At 36.3% G+C, this 21,497-nt stretch overlaps 1 pseudogene; it reads right to left on the bottom strand.

The window, feature by feature from the left end:
- Positions 1 to 1,866: 1,866 nt before the first annotated feature.
- On the bottom strand, positions 1,867 to 1,987 carry LOC116085533 (annotated as a pseudogene).
- Between the last annotated feature and the right edge of the window lie 19,510 nt (positions 1,988 to 21,497).

The following is a 21,497-nucleotide window of genomic DNA, read 5'->3' as shown; positions in this document are numbered from 1 at the left end:
TACAGTCACAAAAGTGATAGATTTCCTACCACCTCTCTGTTATTCATGTTATTGCTTTACCCTTTTCATACTTACGTAGCAAAATATGTGGAGTGAGAACCCCAGGAGTTGAGGTACATGGAAGCTAGCAGTATGCATGAGCCACTGAATTGTCTTTTCTATGCTGTCCTAATAGGATGAGAAATAAATGGTGTCATCCTTTTATAGAGAGTTTACAAACATTTGAATAAAATAGGCACATTTTTCTTTTTCTAAACAGTTTATTGATTCTTTGTAAATTTTACACTATGTGCCCCAATCCCACTCATCTCCCTTTATATTCATACCCACTTCCAACCTTGCAACCAACCTATGCCCTCAAACATAGAAAAGAATCTCTTTGTGGAACCTGTAGTGTGTAAAAGTCTGTCACACAGTATACCCTTTTGTCCATATGTCTTTGCTTGCAAATGTTCATTATAATGACTTGTTGATTTGGTACAAGGCCTCTGGCTTCTGCGACATTATCAGTACTGGAACCTCACAGGATCTCCTGTTGGATATCCTGTTGTAGTCCTGTATCATGGAGACTATGGTTTTGGATCTATAGGACATGCTACTTTATGTATCCCAGCAATCAATACATGGGGTAGATGTTAAGGTGGACTACTCAAAGACTCCAAGCTATGTCTGAGAAGTATCTGAGCTGGTCACCTACCAGCTCACCCTCACCCACTCCACCAAAATGCGATCTCCTGTCCTGCAGAAACTGGCCTAGTCCATGCCTTACTCAGCAAGTGCCAGAGCCAGCTCTCCTGTTCTCACACTCTCAGACCAGCTCTCCTGAAACCCCTGCAACCAGGGTCAGCTCTCCCATGTGGCCCAGGTGAGGTGCCGGTCATGTCCCCCTGAGGGTTGCAGCCTGTGAAGGACAGGGCCAGTTCTAACACTCGTGACCTCGGGGCTAGTTCTTTTGCCTGCTATAGGTGATGAGGGCCAAGTGGGAATGGAAGGAGGACTTCTCTCCTTGCCTAGAGGAGTGCACAGCAGACAGGAGTCTGCATCAGCTCTTGTTGGGTCCCATTTTGGCCCTGGTTTGAGTACTAAAGCTGCGTGGAAGCAGGGTCAACTCTCCTGTTCTCATTCACCTCCCTCAAGGACCAGGTCTCTGAAGACTCCCAGGAGAGGCATGTTGCTAATTCTGTACAGCCCTCAGACAGCAGCTTGCCCCCAGATAGCAACCATGACAGGGATATCTACCTGGCCTTTGTTGGGAACATACTGTTAGTGTTGGAGGACCATAAACAGAGGTGTCCCCAGTGTCAATACAGGCCAGGACCCCATCAGAGTCCAAGGTGGTATCACAGGTTATTCATAAGATACTGTTCCTCATTACCCTAGAGTCTCTAGTTCTACCATTTTTTGTTGTGACTTCATCCTTCTGTTCCTCTTTCTCTTCCATTTCTCCACTACTTATTTGTTCCTCTTAGTGGCACCCATCTTCTCTTAGGGGCTTCTAGACCATTCTCAGGAATGGTCTTAGGAATGTTATGCCCTGCTCATGCACTATGTCACATGGCACAGGACATCTTGGTCATGGTCTGCCACCCCAGGCTTCTGTGGCAGTGGGCTAGTGGCCATATCAGGCTAGCTCTCTGTAAAGAGTCCATGGCACTAATTGGTGGTCATCTTTTGCTTCCTCCTGGTCCTCCAGCCAACTTGAGTGGCCCCATGTTGAGGCCCAGGCAGGACACTTCTAGTATGTTGCTCACAGCCATCGGATCCTGTACAGGCCTGTACTCGTGGCCCTCTCAAGTTAGCTCCCTGTCCTGGCCCACTGGCATGCGACTGGTGGATGTCTCAGGCTTACTTTTTTTCAGGGAGTTTTAGGTGACTAATCATTCACTTGCTCATAGGCCAAAGAGCTTAGACAGATACTCTCTCCTCTCTGCCACCTACTGACGGACATGTGCACAACAGCAAAAAACGCAATACATCTAGGGGCAGTAAAAACTGTGTTTTCATTAAGGGCATTAATATAACATGATATTGATATGATCTATCTATCTAATTTTTAATAAGCAAATATTGCATGTTTAACCAAATGTATAAAACTCACAAAATTAAAATTAGACAATATCTACATATAACAGTAAATTTGTAGCAAATATTGAATTATGCCCTCTCTCATGCCAGATATGGATCATTGAGTTTATGTCTCTCATTTTTTTTGTTTTGTTTTTTTGAGACTGGGTTTCTCTGTATAGCTCTGGCTGTCTGAGCCACCACTGAATAGCTCTCTCATTTGCTTTTTTAACTATTTAGAGTGTAAAAATTTTGCAAATAGCCAGGCAGTGGTGGGCACGCCTTTAATCCCACACTTGGGAGGCAGAGGCAGGTAGATTTCTGAGTTCAAGGCCAGCCTGGTCTGCACAGTGAATTCCAGGACAGCCAGGGCTACACAGAGAAACCCTGTCTCAAGAAAACAAAAAACAAAATTTGCAAATAACTTCAAAATCCCAATTTGACTTTGTTGATTTTGTTACAAAATTTATTTTTAAACTTGATCCTGTTTGCTTTTATCAGTTCTTGTTCCTTTTTACTTAGACTTTCATTAAACCCTATATTATAATTAAATGATTCTAACTCTAACATTTATTTCTGGTACTGTTATATGTGTTGTTGTTAATCATGTTTGGTGTAGATGGCATGCACATACACTTTCCTGTGAGTGTCATGGGCACACATTAAGTGTAGAGAAAAACCTGGGAGGGGGTGGGTGGGAAGTGGCAGTGTTCACCTTCCAACTTCTTTGAACCTCTATTATTCAGGATTGCTGGTTTGTATTCTTCTGAGATTAATTAATAATTAGACCACAAACATGAAGTAGAGCAAGGAGAGTGTCTTAGTTTGGGTTTGCGTTGCTATGAAGAGACACCATGCCTATGACATGTCTTATGGAGAAAACATTTAATTAGGGTTTACTTGCAGTTTCAGAGGACAGGCATGGTGCTAAAGAAGGAGCTGAGAGTTCTACATCTGTTTCTACAGGAAGCAAAAGGAGACTGTGTGCCACACTGGGCTAAGCTTGAGCATGTGAGACTTCAAAGCTAAAATTCACAAAGACATACTTTAGCCAAGAAGTCCGCACCTCCTAATACAATGGGTAAAACATGCAAGTACATTTGTGTATGGAAACCATTCCTATTCAAAGCACAACATTTGATGCCATAGCCCTATAGGCTTGTAGCCATAACGTAATGCAGAAACATATTCATTTTGTCTTCAAAAGTTCCCATGATCTATAACAGCCTCAACTCTGCTTAAAAGTCAAAAGTGCAAAGTCTCTTCTGAGATTCATGCAATCTCTTAACTGTAGTTGCCTGTAAAATCCAAATCCAAAAGCAGATCACATACTTCTAACACCCAATGGCACAAGATATGTATTGTCATAGTAGAAAGAAGCATAGTGTGGCAATAATATTCCATGGCAAAAGAAAAAAAGCAGCTGCTCAAACTCCAAATACTTCCCCTCCATGTCTGATATGGAAACACTCTTTAGGTCTACAACTCTCTTCAGCTTTGTCGACTGCAACACACTTCTCTCTCTTGGGATGTTTCCAAGCCCTGTTAACCACTTTGCTTGGCTGGTAACACCCAACTCTCACATCTCCAAGGCAATCCTGGCAATCCTTCAAATCTTCCCACAATAGCTTCCCTAGGGTCCCACACAGGGAATCCCCTGCCACAACCTGCCCTCAGCAGCTTTTCTGGCTAACAGAGGGAGATCCCATAACCTGCTTCTTCTTTCTTTGACTAAAGCCAGAACAAAGTCGTTGAAGCTGCCAAGTTCTATGGCTTTCTTGTTCTGGAAAATGGCCCCTTGTTCGAGCAGGGGGAGGGGGTAGGGAATAGGGGTTTGTTCTTGTTGTTGTTTTTTGGGGATTTTGTTTGATTGATTGGTTTTTGTTTGTTTGTTTGTTTGTTTGTTTTGGAGGGGAAACTGGGAAAGCAGAAATGTAAATAAAGAAAATATCTAATAATAATAAAAAAGAAACTCAATGGAATTAATCCAAAACTCTTCACTTTAGCCTCAGCAGACTCTTCTATCAAAAGCAAAACAGCAGCCACATTCTTTCCAAAATATCACAAGAATAATTTCTAGATAACATACAAAAATTCTTCTCTGTAACCGCTTGAGCAAGGCCCCCAAAGTTCAAATCACCCTCAGTACCACTGTCTTCCCCTTTCCTACAAGGATGGCCCATTAAGTCCCCACTTAAAGCATTTAACTGCTTTTTAAATCCAAAGTCTTAAAGTCCACACTCTTCTAAACAAAAGTTTTCAGTCTTATTATAGTAATGCCCAAGTGCCTGGTAACATCTTCAGTCTTAGTCAAGGTTTTATTATTGTGATGGGACATCATGACAAGAACAACTCTTACAAATAAAAAAATTAACTGGGGTAGGCCTTACAGTTTTAGAGGTTAAGTCCCATATTGTCCTGGCAGCAAGTATAGCAGCATGCAGCAGACATGGTGCTACAAAAAAGGAGTACATCTAGATCTACCAGAAGCATACGGAATCTGTGTGCCACGTTGGACTTGTCTTGAGTATATGAGACCTCAAAGCAAGCCCCCACATTGACAAACTTCCTCCAAGGCCACAACTCTTAATAGTGACACTCCCTATGAGCCAAGTAATCAAATACATGAGCGTATGGAAGATATTTATATTTAAACCACCAGAGTTTTATATAGGAGTACTCGGAGGGAAGAAAAGAGAGATGATGTAATCATATATAATGCCCAAATAAAAGAAAAAAATAACCTAAAGAGAGGATGATTTCCTTAAATACTGTATCTATTTGATTTTCTGTTGGCAAGAAATTTCAAAATTAATGTATGTATTCTATTTAAAAATCTTTAGGAGTACCTGGGCTGCATTGCCAAAAGCACCGTTAGCTCACAGCTGCATGTATCTCCAGTTCCAGGGGACCTAGTGTTTTTTTCTGGCTTCCATGGGCTCCTGCATTCAGAGGGTGCACACGAACTCACTCATGCTCAAATAAATACTCATAAATAATAAATAAATAGATACTAGTACTCAGTTATTCCATATATAAATTAGAACTGTTTTTCATAGATTTGGGGTAGGAATACATAATAAAAAAAAGATTGGAAGCTGAATAAGGCTCTTATACTAACTTGACTTTCCATTTCTAAATAAAATTTTTATTGCTTTCATGCAGAAAAGCATCACACAGGGATTAATTGTTCAGGGTAAGCGTAGCATATATATTTTATTACCTTATTATATTTAACCATGTATTTAAAGTTAGAAGTGAATTTTTCACAGGTAGGTGATTTGTTTTTTTTCCCCACTGTAACAGTTTATTACTCTCAATAAAATTAAACATGTTGAGAGTAACCTATCATTAACATGGTTGGATTTAAATTTTCTTCATGAATACCAATTATTTATATATTTTTCTAATCTTTCTGTCTTCCTATTGGGTTGATTCAATTCTGTCCTATGTTTATGGAGTATCTTGAATAAAGAATAGGGTACAAAAAATATGTCAAAAATGAGCACCAAATACCTAGGCAAGTTCATAGAAACCAAACACTGTGGTGTACAACTGGAAGAGTCAAGGTATATTCTAAATATTTGTTTCAATTTTAGATGTGTATATGTGTGAATATGCACATGCATGTGTGTCCATGTATTTGTGTGTATGCATTTGTGTGCATTTGTGCATGTGAGTACATATGAATATGTATGTACATCCATGTGTTCATGTGCATTTGTGTGAGCATGCATGTATACATATGTATGGAATGCACTCATGTTTCTATATGTATTTGTACGTGTATTTGTTTGCCCATGTGTCTGTGTGCACCTGTGTGCAAGTGTGCATGCGTTTGTTTTTGTTTTTATGCCTGGGTTTTATGTTTTTGTGTGTATTTGCACCACGTGTATTTCTGTATGTGTGTGTTTACTGCGTAAGTCTACATGTGAGTGCAGGTACCTACGGAGTTCAGTTATACTTGTAATATCCCTAAGCAGTCTGATCTGGGTGTGAAGAAGTTACCTGTAGTCCTCTTCATATGCAGATATATAATCTTAAAATTTGAGTATGATGTATGTTTAAATAAGACAAGAAAGAGGTGTGAAAAATTTCCTGACTACAAGCCTATAGCCTGTTCAGTTTGAATTTGGGTAGTCTGAAATTTCCCCCCTCATTTACTCACTTTGTTCTGAATAGATGATTTTAAAACACTAATGATAAACAAATATATCATATAATGCAACATGTGGTTTGATGGCCATTACTCCTACTATTTATTTATTTTATTTTTCTAGAAACAAATAGTCCAATTATGTGTTTTATTTACTATGATATTTCAGGAAAGTTTTATAATATCATTTGACTTCCTATGGAAATATCAACAAATATATTTTCATACAATAGGAAAATTATAATAATAACACAAGAACAACAAAACCAAAACAATTCTATCAAGTCTACTTTGATGAGCAATGAGCGTAGAGGGGATACTGACAAGAGCTTATGTCAGCATTTCTTACAGGATCCTGAGTGATCCAGGCAGCTAGAAAACTGCAAAGGCCATTCTAGTGTGACTGAATGGTGTACTAGATAGCATTTCTTTCTGTTTAGTGTTTTTATGGATTCCTAAGTATGTACAGGAGTGGACCTCTGATTTTTGTGTCTCATCTAGGATACCTTTTATTTCTATTGAGTTGTATTACCCAACTTCAATGTGATGAGTTTCGTTTTATCTCTCTATAGTTTAGTTTGACACATTTTGTCATTTACTGATAGGTGCCTATTCTTTTCTAGACATATATGAAGGGGGTGGATCCAGGTGAGAGTGGAGGTGGAGAAGAAATTGGAGGAGTATGGAGGGGGGCAAAACTGGAATCAGAATATACTGTATGAGACTACTAAAATGGGGTCAGTGGGAAGAATCTGCATTTCTATGAACTGACTAATTGGTGCTGTCAATTTGACCTGATCTCTACTATACTGATATGTCATTGGTCACATCTTTGAAAGGTTTCTCAAACAGCTGAAATGAAATGAAAAGACATGCTCTACCTATGGACAGACCTTATGATGGCATGCACATGGAAGAAAATACAAGACAAAACAAAATAATACAAACAAACAAACAAACAAACAAAACCCAGCACTTGCTTCTTGCCTACTTGTCTTTATGGTTTTAAGCTCATCTACTCTGTTGGAATCTTATTGTAGTGTCACTACCATGATACTTTCCTGACTCCAAAACCTAGCTTTGATATTTCAACATAGACTGAAGATCAGTGGATCTCTATGAATCCTTTTGGCCTCTAAACCAGAATGAGGTATATGACTCCATAGACCAAGTGGCTACTAGATTTGTAGCCTCTACAATGCAAAGACAGACATTGTTGGACTACCCGGACTATACTGCAAATGCCAATCCATCAAATCATCTTTTGCTATCCATTTGTTGCACTAGAGTACACTGACTATTTATAATACATGTCCTATATATTGCAGGCATGTCCACCAAGGGTTTCTTTCCCTTGCCAGTGAGTATTAACTGCTTAAATATTCTGAGACAGTGGCACAGAGATTGTGGGTCTTGTAAAAAAAAAATGTGAGTTTCAGATGCCTCTTCCTTCATTTCTGGAAGAAATGTTGCAGCATAGAAAAAAATAGCTATACAATGTACACCCTAACAACAGGCCTTAAGTTCAGTGATTTGTGGAGCATTAAGCACATGCCACTCGTTATTACAATACATTTATTAAATTTACTTTTGCTAATGTGAAAGTTCAGAATTATACCTAATCTTGAAAATGATAAATAATATAAAATCAGAGGTTAACAAGCAAGCTACATTCTAATGTAAAAATAAAGATAGGTTAAAATGCTGTGGGTGTTTCAGTAATGAGGTCAAACAAAGTAAAGATCTCAAAGGGGAGGCAATGCTTTCACTGAAAGAAAAGGAGCAAAGAAAATACATGTTTTCATTTATCATCTATAGCTAAGGCCTATCCTTATCAACAATGGGTATCTTAATTTTCAAACTAATTTTATGGAACTCAATGTATTTTTGTATATATTTGCCTTGAAATATTTTTTGTCATTCCATGTGTGTGCATGAGCCTTGCCAACCATTTAAGATATTACAAAATAAACTATAATATTCAGATCAATCAAAAGTTATTTCACAGCTGGTAGCTCCCTGCCAGGCAATTAGTGTTCAGTTCTCAAGCAACACATTGTGACAGAGTGGTTTGAACTTTCATGAGTAGCTCACAATTTTCATCATTCTCTAACTTTCATTTTAAAGTTTCCTTATCTTTGCCTCAGAAGGACTAACCAACCCTGAATTATCTTGTCTTTCATCTGTACCCACATCATTCGTTGTATATATTTAAAATATACAATATGCTGGGTTGAGTATATATGTGAATACACACTTACACACACACATACATATATATGTATATAATTGTATGTATATATACATTATGTATGTGTATGTGAGGTATATTGAGTGTTAGTGAAGCCAATTATCACATCCATGTGCTCTACATTTATTTCTCCGGCTATTTGTATATTAAGAGATTTTAAAGAGCACCCTCACCAAGTTATCAATATATTTTATATTGCTAATCACTATAGCCCTCATGTCATACAATAATATGTCTAAAGAGTCTGAGGACCAAGTTATATATTTTATGTTTTTATTAAGGAACAGTATCAAGTTTGATTTCATTTTTGATCCAATAAATCTACATGGTCAATAATACATACCACCATCAATAATAAATATATTTAAAATACAGACTACTCTGTAAATATAGTTTGTATAGTAAATATAATATAACCAAATCATTTACTTTGACATATTGTGTTTAAATTGAAAAGAATAGTTCCACTCTAACACTACTGTGAAATACCACAATTCAGAAATTATTCAACTTGCTCTAATTGTTATATTTTAATGTTAAATTATAATAAGGTTAGTGTGTACACTTGGACTAAGTAAAACATTATACTGATTTTACCTGATAATGGAATAGACATTTTAAACATTTTTATTTAGTAGGTAGCATTTCCAATCTTTTAAAAACATTTGCATTATTTTATATTTTGTGGAATGAGGTGAATGGGCACATGAGTGCAAGTTCCCTGCCGGACAGAGAGGGCATTTGCAAAATCTAAATTTGGAATTAAGTGCAGGGTGTTGGAGCTACTTGATATGAATTTTGGAAACTGAACTCAGGTCCTTTGAACAAGCAGTTCATACTCTGAACTGTTGAGTCAAATATTAATTACACTTTTATCATTGGTTATTATAATCATTTAAGTAACAAAATATTTTTCAGTGTCATGTATACTAAAATTAGATCAAATAGACTTAAACACACAGTAATAAAATTTTACTAATAATGCTTTTGATAAGTTGCTAGTGCAATTCTGATAATTTAAAAATATTCATTATTTTTTCTTATTAAAACTGATATAGTTTACTTTGCATTTAACATGTAAATGCAAATCACTGAGGCAACCCACCACCTATGGTACCAAAAATAAAGAAAGAAAAGAAAAGAAAGAAAAACAGCATGAACAAGGGCATTTTAATAGCAGAGAATTGATACTAAAGATGATTGAATCATGCTGAAGTCTTAACTATAATTTTAGCCATTATATAGTCTAATAATGGAAAGCAGAGATCTCCAGTGGAATACATTATAGAAGCTGTTTCAGAGGGATGGGGAACATGTTAAAGTTGTTTTTCTAGCCTCTAGGATTTGAAAGTGATGATGCATTTGACCCTCTCAACACAGTAGACTCACTATCCCCAGAGAGCACTTTCACTGGCTTGTTAATCTCTGTCTAAGTAGTAACCTGTGCACCAGTATAATAAAGATCAAGCTGGTTAAAGTATCTGTGGTCCTAGTTTAATGCATAAATACTTCTGGCAACAAAGATAAAACCAGAAAATGCCCTGAGGTATCCAAGGAACTGCAGAGAGAAGATAAAATTATTCGACTGAGTGGAATTGCTGAATTTAATACCAATATAGAAATTTTATCAGTTTATCCTGAAAGAAATTGAAAAATGTAGTACTTCAAATAATATAGTGTTAGAAGATGAAGTGCTTAACTTGCGGTTATAGGTGTAGCTGTCTGTGGACTTCTCTATTGCTCACTAAAAAGGGGAAGTAAATGAATCTTTCGAAGAGATATAACTGCAGTTCTTCGTAAGTGCTTTGAAAGAATATAACTGTTTGCTGTGTGGTTAGCATTCACAAATATTTCCAGTTATCAGAATATTAAATATTATAAAGGTAAAAGAAATCATCCTTATTGATATTTAGATATGCTCCAAATAGATACCAGATTATTTATATTTCCATGTACCTTACCATACATATATACTGCCAACATTATTATTATTGTTGTTATTATTATTATTATAATCATCATTATCACCATTATTGTCATTGGAAAGAAGACTGTTTATTCCTAATAATGAAATTGCCTAATCACTTTGGGCTGCAAAGTAATTAAGAAGTCAAAGATTTAATCGTGGCATTTAATTATTATTTGTTCCTTTAAGTTTGTTAGTAGAACTTTTTGGTTATTTGAATTGTCATATAATGCTATCTCTTAATATAGACCCATCTGTTAAGGCTTAATGCTATTTATAGTAATATGTGATTTTATTAAAATTCAAAAATGCTTTTCAATATTTTATAAGGCATTTGTAAGGAGGAATATATGGTGATGATATACTTATTCCCAATTTTCAAGGCAGGGTGTGATACATATAAAGAGATAAGGTAGTATCCTATACATCAAGAATTTCTCATAGGTAGGTTCAGGAGTAGGCTGAGTCAGTGAATCCATGTATGACAAACTTATTTTAGATTTCTATTACCTAAGTGTGATGACTTCCCCTCTAACTCCATCATAGGGAATGCAGACACAGGACCCTGAAATTCATAAGTTAGTTAGTATAGCTTACTTATTGTGTTCAGGTTCCTTACCTAAAATACCAATACAGGCAGAATTTGAGGAACCCACATGATATCAATCTATGACCTACCTATATACACAGAGGGTGAGGGGATGGTGCCACATGCACCTTCACACACATAAACTCATGCTTATATCACATTTCACACACATGCATACACATGCACACATATGCACATGCACACAACTATTTGGTGCTCTAATGAAAACTAACCACTTTCCTACTATGTACTTTTTCCATTTTAAAATATCCAACTGAAAGTTCTGTGCTTCTCACATAACATCATGTTTTCCTATAATATGTTATTTAAGGGGTAGGTTTAGAATCTTAACCTCATGATACCTTCATTTTCTCCTTACTGATTGATTATTAAACCCAGAAATTTTAGACATTATTATATTCTTATAGTCTCATTTCAACTTTGATTTAAAAATCATTTGACTTTTGTAGAGATTATAAATATAACTTTTCTTTTCCTTTTTGTTAGGTTCTGTGTAGAAAGCTGTCTGAAATCAATCAACCTTACCCATCGTGATGGATCTTGAACAACTATGAGTCTGGACTACTTACATATTGGGACAGATCTTCCCAAATCTTAGAAGAGTTACCATCACTGTCAGTGCTCTACAAACATCCCCTTAGATCACTTTTTCCTGGTGCTATGCACAATTTGGAGGTTGACACTTGCTTCTTACAACACACCTTCAGATCACCATGGGAACCACCAGTGAGACTTTGCCATGAACATTTCTTATCTAACATGTATTGTGTCCTTGAGGCAGCTTTCTCCCTGAGATTATGCAGGTCATATCTCGTTATTTTGGGAAAAGACAGTGATTAGTTATAAAATTCTTCTATTGAAAACCCATTGAAACTAGTCTTGCATGGTTTCTCCATATCCCAACTCATCTTTCATCCTCCATAAATTTGCCCTACTTTCTCAGTAGACACTTGTGTTATGACACATGGATGTTAGCTTGCTGAATGAAGCCAGCTCCTATACCATTGAGGCTAGGACAGAAGAACTTATGTCCATTTCCATAGGCTCTAAGTTGATCTAACCCTGGGTAACTTGTCCCCTGAAAATTTCAAAGGACAATGCAAATCCTCATAAGAGCACTTTCTTGTTTCTTTTTTCACTACCTAAGAGAGCTAATCATTTTGACTAATGACAATTTTTGTAAAAACATTTATAGATTGCATTATTTGTAGTCAAGTTTCACTAGTTTAACAAATATTCTACAAAGTTAAAACTAATGCACTTCCTTTCCAAAAGAATATTGTTTATAAAAAGATGAGACGACACCATAGACATAAAACTAAGAATATGAACTAATGATACAGATATTTTTGCACATAATTGAACAATCCTATTTATTTTTAATTTATTCTTTCAGTATTTCCTATATTTCATTATATTATTTTATTTCCCTAACTGTTCTCTGATTCCTCTCTCTATCCACCCAGCTTCATGATCTTTTTATCATAAAAATAAAAAAGAAAGAAAGAAAGAGAGAGAGAAAGAAAGAGAGAGAAAGAATTAAAAATACAAAATTTAATTTGTGTTAGCTCTCTGATCAAGGGTGTGCTTAAACAAAATATACATAAGTTATATATGGTAATTTGAAATATTTTACTAAATCATATAAATACATTATGAATAAATCTTTCATTGGAAAAGCCATAAAGAGACAAGTATCTTTCAAATTCTTCAGATTCAAAGTTCTTGCTTTTACTTATATTTGAACAATAAGTTCTTTTAACAAGTTTGAAGTGACTTTAATAATGCTGGCATACAAATTTCTAATAAATTAAGTAGTCTTATTCAGTATTTCAGGAAGAAGTAAGAAAAGTTCCAGATAATAAATAAGACCCTACTCTAAGTAATCTATTGAATTTCAGCCTTGTGGTCTTTCATGGCTATAAATTAAGATGTGCTATTTAAGCAATGTGTTAAGGAATACTGATAAAACAATTATGCTTATAATATGTGCAAAACTAAGAGAAAAATCACAACTCACATGATCTTCCAATAATCAGGATATTACTTCTGTAACAAGCATTCATCATGAGGGCAAATGAAATGTGCAAGTTATAGATGCACACTATTAAATGCTTATACTTAAATAGAAATTCAAGCATGTAATCTTCAAGTTTATGAAACTATATCATTACTAAGAGGTTTTTCAAACTCCATATGTAAGAATTTTCAAGGCCCCTAGGTTATATTTAAAGTTAATCTTTATGAAGTCCATCAATCAATGATTGTTCCCTGGAGTAAATATCAACAAATTAATTTTTCCAGACTCTAGGACACCAGAAGCTAAAGTATTCTTTTGCTAATATAATGCACTAGGTAACTGGTTATGTCTGCTGAAGAATGGCTAGGATATAGTTTGTCTTACTAGGCATCCCTCTGGTTTGAGCTAATTGTGACTTACTCCAGAGATAATACATAGTGGGATGTCTACATTTGCCTGGAATGTCAGCTACATTGTTTTCCTATGGCTGCTTTGCAAAGCACATTACAGGAATGTGTGTCTTATCAGAAATCTATTCTCTTATAGGTCTGAAGACTAAATTACTTAACTCATTATATCAGGTGATTTGATTCTATTGGAACAATCAGAAATCATTGCATTGTCATGTAAGATTATGATGATGGATGGCAATCTGTAATGTTTCATTATTGTTATTATTATTATTATTATTATTATTATTATTATTATTATTTATTTAATCTTTTGTTACAGTCCAATCATTATTTCCCTTCCAGTCTGCCCTCTGATGGTTCCTCATCGCATTCATCCTCCCCTGATTCCAAGAGGATGTCCCCACCACTCCCCACACTACCAGAACTCCCCACTCCCTGGGGTCTCAAATCTCATGAGGGTTAAGTACATCTTCTCTCACTGAAGCCAAACAAGGCAGTCCTTTGGACTGTATATGTCTGGGGTCTCATATCAGCTAGTGTATGCTGCCTCTTTCTTGTTTTATAGTTGTAGCAGTTGAATCTTTAGCTCCTTCAACATATGATACTCTTTCTCTATTTTATAAAGGCAACAGTCACAGATGTTGAAATGGATTGGTTCCAAATTTATGAAATTTTCTTAACATGAACAGAGTATATTTTAAAATAAAGTTATGTCCACAGACACTAATAGCTAGTATTTCAACATATCTTTCAGAAGTACTTATTTAAATATAGAGATGCAAGCTTTCAAAATTCTTCTCCAGCAAGATGCCATGTATATTTCTCTTTCATCTGTAATTTCCTTTCTCTTCAGATAATATTTAAATGACTATTTAGGCAAGTTAACATCTATAAAACACACAAATTATACAACTATAGAATATAGCAGAAAAGTGACAGAGACATTTCAGTGACAAAAATAAAGAAAATTTGTAAAGACAAAAACTTAAAAGATATTTTGGTAAATAACTATTCTAAATTTCAAAATTATCAAACATTTGAAAAACTCTTACTCATTTACTCTGAGTTCCTATAATATAGTTGCTAATATTTGAGTAAAGATATGCAGCAAATGAAAGGTTGAAGGAGATGAATTGGACAAAAGTGTGTAAAATACGTTGTGAGTCAGGGAACTGCAAGTTTAAATAAGATGACATTTGAGTCAAGCACTAAAGAAATGAGACAGTAATGGGTTCCAATAGTTACAAGAAACTTAAAGGTCTTGAGGCTGGAATTTGTCCAGAAAGACTGAGGGCTTTCAAATTGGCCAAAGCAAATTGACAAAAGTGAGGGAGAGAAGAACAAATAAGATTTTAATAATGGCTTGAGTAAACTTAAGGTTTACTCTTTATATTCCAAATGCTTTGAAAACACTAACAATGTTGGGAGCATAAAAGTAGCTGATCTGCACTGTATGAGACAGAGAGGCTATTGAAGCTACTCTAATGGAGATTAAGTCAATGAAATAAATAATCATTGAGCTTTTCCAGGAGGCAGTTATCTAGATGCAAAAGTGTAATGGATAGGATGACAGGTGACATTTGAAATTATGAGACAAAACTGGGTTCAGCTGATGGAAGAGATGCTACATGAATTGTTAGAGCATTAGTACTATGAAAATAAATACTGTTAAACTTTTAAATTTCTTGAGGAATTTAAGACATGATGTGTGTATTCAGAGTAAAGGGTATGCAAGGTATGGGTGTGAAGGAGAAGGAAGTGGTTCACTACTATACATGATACGTTTCGTAGGCAAAATTTACTAACAAGTGAATGAGTTAAGATGTTTGACTGAAGGGTGAAAATAAGAAGGAACTAGGTTGTGAATATATGAGGCACTTTTCAGTGTATGTGTCTGAGATGATCACAATGACTTTGGCTTTGTAGACATTCTGTACAGTGTAAAAGCAGGTACAAATTGGAGAGTATCATTTCTTTCCTTTAAAAAAAATGAGTGTAAAATAGAAAAAAGGTAAAGATTTTAAGACAAATAGAATATAGCTGGGAAGGATTGTTTAAGGCACACAGAATATGAACATAACTCAAACTAATGAAGTCCACATACTGCAGATTTACAGATGTTATTATATTAAATAATTAAAAGTGTAAAGCATTTCCACTAATTAGGAATAAAACAAGCATTCCTACTTCTTCAACTGTTATTCAACATAGTGCAATTTCATAACAAATTATGATTTAAAGGTATCAGTGAAATAAACCTTTTCCTCTTCAGGTGGTATTTGGTCATAATATTTTATCTCAGCAATAGATAGCTAAGATATACAGAAAAATATGTAATGGAGAAAAAATAGATTGTCCAACATGATGCAGGAAACCTTGGATATATAATGTAGAAGAATGAATCATTATCAATATTTTTCACCCTGCACAAAAGCCAACTCCATGTCAAAAACCTTAATTTGAGATATTAAACACTGAATTTGCTAAAGGAAAATGAAGATTAAAAAATGACACAATGTAATTATAGATAGAGATGTCTTTATAGGAATGTCAGCAACTCAGGATATAAGAGAGACTATAAACTAATTGAACTTAAAAAATTATTTATTTACATGGCTATTTTGTTCCCCCTTCTAAAAGGATCAAAGTATCCACATTTTGGTCTTCTTTCTTCTTGAGTTTCATGTGGTTTGTGGATTGTATCTTGGTTATTTCAAGCTCCTGGGCTAATATCCACTTATCAGTGAGTGCATACCATGTGTGTTCCTTTGTGATTGGCTTATTTCACTCAAGATGATATCCTCCAGATCCATTCATTTGCCTAAGAATTTCATAAATTCATTGTTTTTAATAGCTGAGTAATACTCCATTGTGTAAATGTGCCACATTTTCTGTATCCATTCCTCTGTTGAGGGACATCTGGGTTGTTTCCAGTTTCTGGCTATCATAAATAAGGCTGCTATGAACATAGTGGAGCATGTGTTCTTATTACATGTTAGAGCATTTTCTGGGTATATGTCCAGGAGTGGTATTGCTGGGTCTTCAGATAGTACTATATCCAATTTTCTGAGGAACTGTCAAACTAATTTCCAGAGTGGTTGTACTAGCTTGCAATCCCACCAGCAATGTAGAAGTGTGCCCTTTTCTCTACAACCTTGCCAGTATCTGCTGCCGCCTGAGTGTTTGATCTTAACCATTCCTACTGGTATGAGGTAGAATCTCAGGGTTGTTTTGATTTGTATTTGCCTGATGACTACAGATGTTGAAATTTTCTTTAGGTGCTTTTCAGCCATTTGGGATTCCTCAGTTGAGAATTCTTTGTTTAGTTCCATACCCTATTTTTAATAGGGTTATTTGGTTTCTGGAGTCTAACTTCTTGAGTTCTTTGTATATATTGGATATTAGCCTTCTATCAGATGTAGGTTTGGTAAAGAGCTTTTCCCAATCTGTTGGTTGACTTTTTGTCATATTGACAGTGTCCTTTACCTTATGGAAGCTTTGCAATTTTATAAGGTTCCATTTGTCAGTTCTTGATCTTACAGCATAAGCCATTGGTGTTCTTTTCTGAATTTCTTCCCCTGTGCCCATATGTTCGAGGCACTTCCCCACTTTCTCCTCTGTAAGTTTCAGTGTATTTGTTTTTATGTGGAGGAGTTACAGAGACAAAATATGGAGCAGAGACTGAAGGAATGACAATCCAGAGACTGCCCCACCTGGGGATCTATCCCATATACAATCACCAAACCCAGACACAATTGTGGATGCCAACAAGTGCTTGCTAACAGGAACATGATATTGCTGTCTCCTGCTAGGCTCTATTAGTGCCAGACAAATACAGAAGTGGATGCTCACAGCCTTCCATTGGACTGAGTACAGGGTCCCCAAAGAAGCAGCCAGAAAAAGGCCCCAAGACACTAAAGGGGTTTTGCAGCCCCCTAGGACGAACAACAATAAGAACTTCAGAGTTTCCAGGGACTAAACTACCAACCAAAGAGTGGGACTCATGGCTCCAGCTGCATATGTAGCAGAGGATGGTCTAGTCGGTCATTAATGGGAAGAGAGGTCCTTGGTCCTGTGAAGGCTGTATGGCTCAGTGTATGGGAATGCCAGGGCTAGGAAGCAGGAGAAGGTGGGTTGGTGAGCAGGGGAGGGGGAAAGAATAAGCCAGGAAAAAGAACATTTGAAATATAAATAAAGAAAATATCTAATAAAAAAGAAAATTCTTTCTTTATTGATAAAGAATAATTAATATATTAAAATATATAACCTATAGAATAGGAGAGATATTTCTCAACTATCTATTTAGATAAATAATATCTATAGTATGCAGAGGTCTTAAAATAAATATTAAAATAAACAACTCATTTAAAGTATGTGTTAAGGAGCTACATTAAGACATAGTTCTCAAACAAAGAATATATGTATTGTAAAGTTTTTAACATCCTGTAGTCACAGAGAGTCTATGAGGGTGGCTCTAGCTGAGACTTCTAGCAGTGGGTAATGTGGCCCCTGAAGTGGCCACCTCCTGTATCTATGGAGAACTCCCAGTAGAGGAATAAGGACAAGAACCCACCCACAAAACCTTTGACCCAAAATGTGCCCTGCCTACAAGAGTTTAAGGGACAAAGATGAAGCATAGACAGAGAAAATGTCCAGCCAAAGACTGATGCAAATTGAGGCTTATCCCATAGGCAAGAACCAATCCTTGACACTATTAATGGTCCTATATTATATTTGCTGACAGAATCCTAACATAACTGTCCTCTGAGGGGCTCCACAAAATAGTCAATGGGGACCGATGAAGAAACCCACAGGCAAACATTAAATGGAGCTAGGGAATCTAGTGGAAAAGTTGGGGAAAGGATTGAGGGACCAGAAGAGGATATGATCCGACAGGAAGACCAACCTAGACTCTTGGGGACTCCCAAAGACTGAATCACCAACCAAAGACCTAGTATGGGCTAGAACTAGGCCCCCACACATATGTAGCAGATGTGCCACTTGGTCTTCAGGCACAATGCCCGCCCCAACATTTGGAGATGGAGATTTCCCTCAACATGTCTGTCTGTGGGTTTCTTTCTTCTAATTTCAGCGCCTTGTCTGGCCTCATTAGGGAAGGATACGCCTAGTTTCAGAGAGACTTGATGTGCTAAATGACACCCCATTCTGATACTGGGGGGCCACTATTCAGAGGAGAATGGGAGGAAAGAATTGTGGGAGGAGCTAAGGAAGAGGGGACTAGGAAGAGGGGGACAGATATTAGAATATAAATTGAATAAATAAATTAGTTAATGGAAAGACTAGAACCCATTTGAGAAAGTGCAAGTAGGATCCTGGGGTAGAAGGGGAAGTGTGGTACTTGAGGACAAGGAGTTGGTGAAAGAAAGGAATGAAGAAACTTAGAGAGACATGTATTAGAGAGACAAAAGAAAGCCAACAGTTTTCCTAAAAAAAATAAAAAATAAAAAATAAATAAAAAAAAATTAAAACAAGCTGTTTTTTTTTCTTCTCTCTTTAGGGGGGACAGAAGTTAATTAGTACAGCCTTAGGCAACAGAAATCAGTTTCTCTTTATTTTAAATGTGACTAAATGCTAATGTTGCTTGCAGGCTCATTTCTAACCCTTATTTCTAGGCAGACTCTGAGGAACCTTCAGCATCACTGTAGGGTTTATGGAAGGGAATCAAGGTATAAAGTTCCCAAAAGATTATCATTTTTTTCCCAACAAAATTTTCTTCAGGTATCTGACCTGTAGAATCTTTGTTTGACATCAGTTAAACACACACACACACACACACACACACACACACACACACATATCCAATTGAGTTGTTGGCCAACAGGAATCCCCAGATAAACCAGGCTGATGCTAATGAGTCTTTCCACAAGCTTATGAGGAAGAGGACGTTGAAAAAGACAACACCTATCCAACTCTTTGAACATGAAGACATGAGAAATTGGACATAGCCTTTTATGAAGGCCTCAATTATGCCAAGACCATGATGGAGCAGAACTTATGGGAGTAGTCAACTAATATTTGCTTTGACTTAAGGCTCACTCAATGGAAAAAAAATTCTGACATCTCTTGCATAACCAAGAACCAGAGAAAAGACAATCCAGAATCCTTGGGTAAAACCAACACAGCTGATCTAAAAAAAAAACAATACGATTCCTAATGATATTGTTTTACTCATAAATCAGTGTGCTTTATTCGGTCATCATCAGAGTGAGTTCCCCTGATAAAAAATTGGAACAGATGAAGAGACCCACAGTCAGGCATTATAAGGAAGAGAGAGTCAAACTTGGAGGTTCCCTTAAACTCCTCCCTCCAAAACTCAGGCAATATAAGTAAGAGGTAGCTGAAAGATTGTAAGTGTCAGAGGGATTGGAGGCCATCAGGAGAGCTTGGCCTTCTGACTCAACCAAGCAAGGCTCATACGAACACCTCAAGATAAAAGTGTCAGCACAGCAGCTTCTTGGGTGTATACCAGTGTCTTAGTCAGGCTTTCTGTTCCTGCACAAACATCATGACCAAGAAGCAAGTTGGAGAGGAAAGGGTTTATTCAGCTTGCACTTCCACATCACTGTTCATCAGCAAAGGAAATCAGGACTGGAACTCACACAGGTCAGGAAGCAAGAGCTGATGCAGAGGCCATGGAGGGATGTTCCTTGCTGGCTTGCTTCCCCTGGCTTGTTCAGCTTGGTTTCTTACAGAAACCAGGACTACCAGCCCACAGATGGTACCATGCACAAGAGGCCCTCCCCCCTTGATCACTAATTGAGAAAATGCCCCACAGCTGGATCTCATGGAGACTCTTCCCTAACTGAAGCTCCTTTCTTTGTGATAACTCCAACCTGTGTCAAGTGGACACACAAAACCAGCCAGTACAACCAGGTTCTCTGCATATGTAAGTATTTGCTTTGTATTTGTATGGGACTCCTGACTATGAGTACAATTATATCTCTGACATTTTTTATCTGCTCATGGGACTCATTTCCTCCTGTTGATTGCACTATTCAACTCGATATTCAAGTGTTTGTTTCTTCCTGGTAGTGATTTATTTTGTCAAATGTAGTTGTTATCTCATAGAGGCTAATATTTTCTATGAGAAGCATAACAGGAGTAGTCTTCAGTGGGAAGGAGGTGGGGAGGAATTGTGATGAGTAGAGGGAGGGAAAATAATTAGGATATGTCATATGAGAACATGGTCTATTTTCAGTAAAAAGTTACACATTTGTTATAGTCTTGCTTCACTCCATGAGAAAATCAGAAGTCTTTATCCTCTATGCAAATTCTCAATGCCTTCTAAAGGCATCAGTCAAACATAATATGCGTGAATTTTAACTTTATTTTGACAAGCCATCCAATTCAATATTTGCTGTCACTGTACTTGAAATATTAGGTGTTTTATTATGTTTATATACACTATTAATTTTATACTATATATAAACTATGGATATATAAAGTAATTTTTTCAGTTAATTAGAAATTTACCATTTTAATTAAATTACAAACTATTAAAAATATATTAATAAATACAAAAATGTGGGGGAGGGAACTGGGAGAAGGGAAAGAAGGGAAAACTGTGGTTGGGATGTAAAAAATATGAAAGTACTAAATGAATTTAGTATGAAGCAACTTTATTTATATGTATTTACGTACATATGCCTATATATGCATGCAGAGAATCCCCCAAATTATTTTTTTATCTGCATATACCTTGGTAGGTCTATGAAGGCAAAATGTCAGTAAAATTTTACTTTCAATTTTCTTTTAGTATCATTTAAAAATCTCAGTTTTGCTCTCAAAGAACTTTCATCATCTTGCAGAGATGCTTTTATTGACACAACTTAAGGATGGCATGTGCCACTGTGATACAATTTGGACAGGGCCATGAATCTATCAAACATATCAAAATATGCCAGTCAAACCAATCTAATGCCCCAGGTATCAAGAAAGGCAAAACTGAAAAGCACTGATATTTTTCTTTTATGTCTATATATTAGAAAAAGTTTAA

This window comes from Mastomys coucha, unplaced genomic scaffold (assembly GCF_008632895.1).
Source record: "Mastomys coucha isolate ucsf_1 unplaced genomic scaffold, UCSF_Mcou_1 pScaffold9, whole genome shotgun sequence".
NCBI lineage: Eukaryota > Metazoa > Chordata > Mammalia > Rodentia > Muridae > Mastomys > Mastomys coucha.
This window is presented reverse-complemented; position numbering and strand designations above follow the sequence as displayed.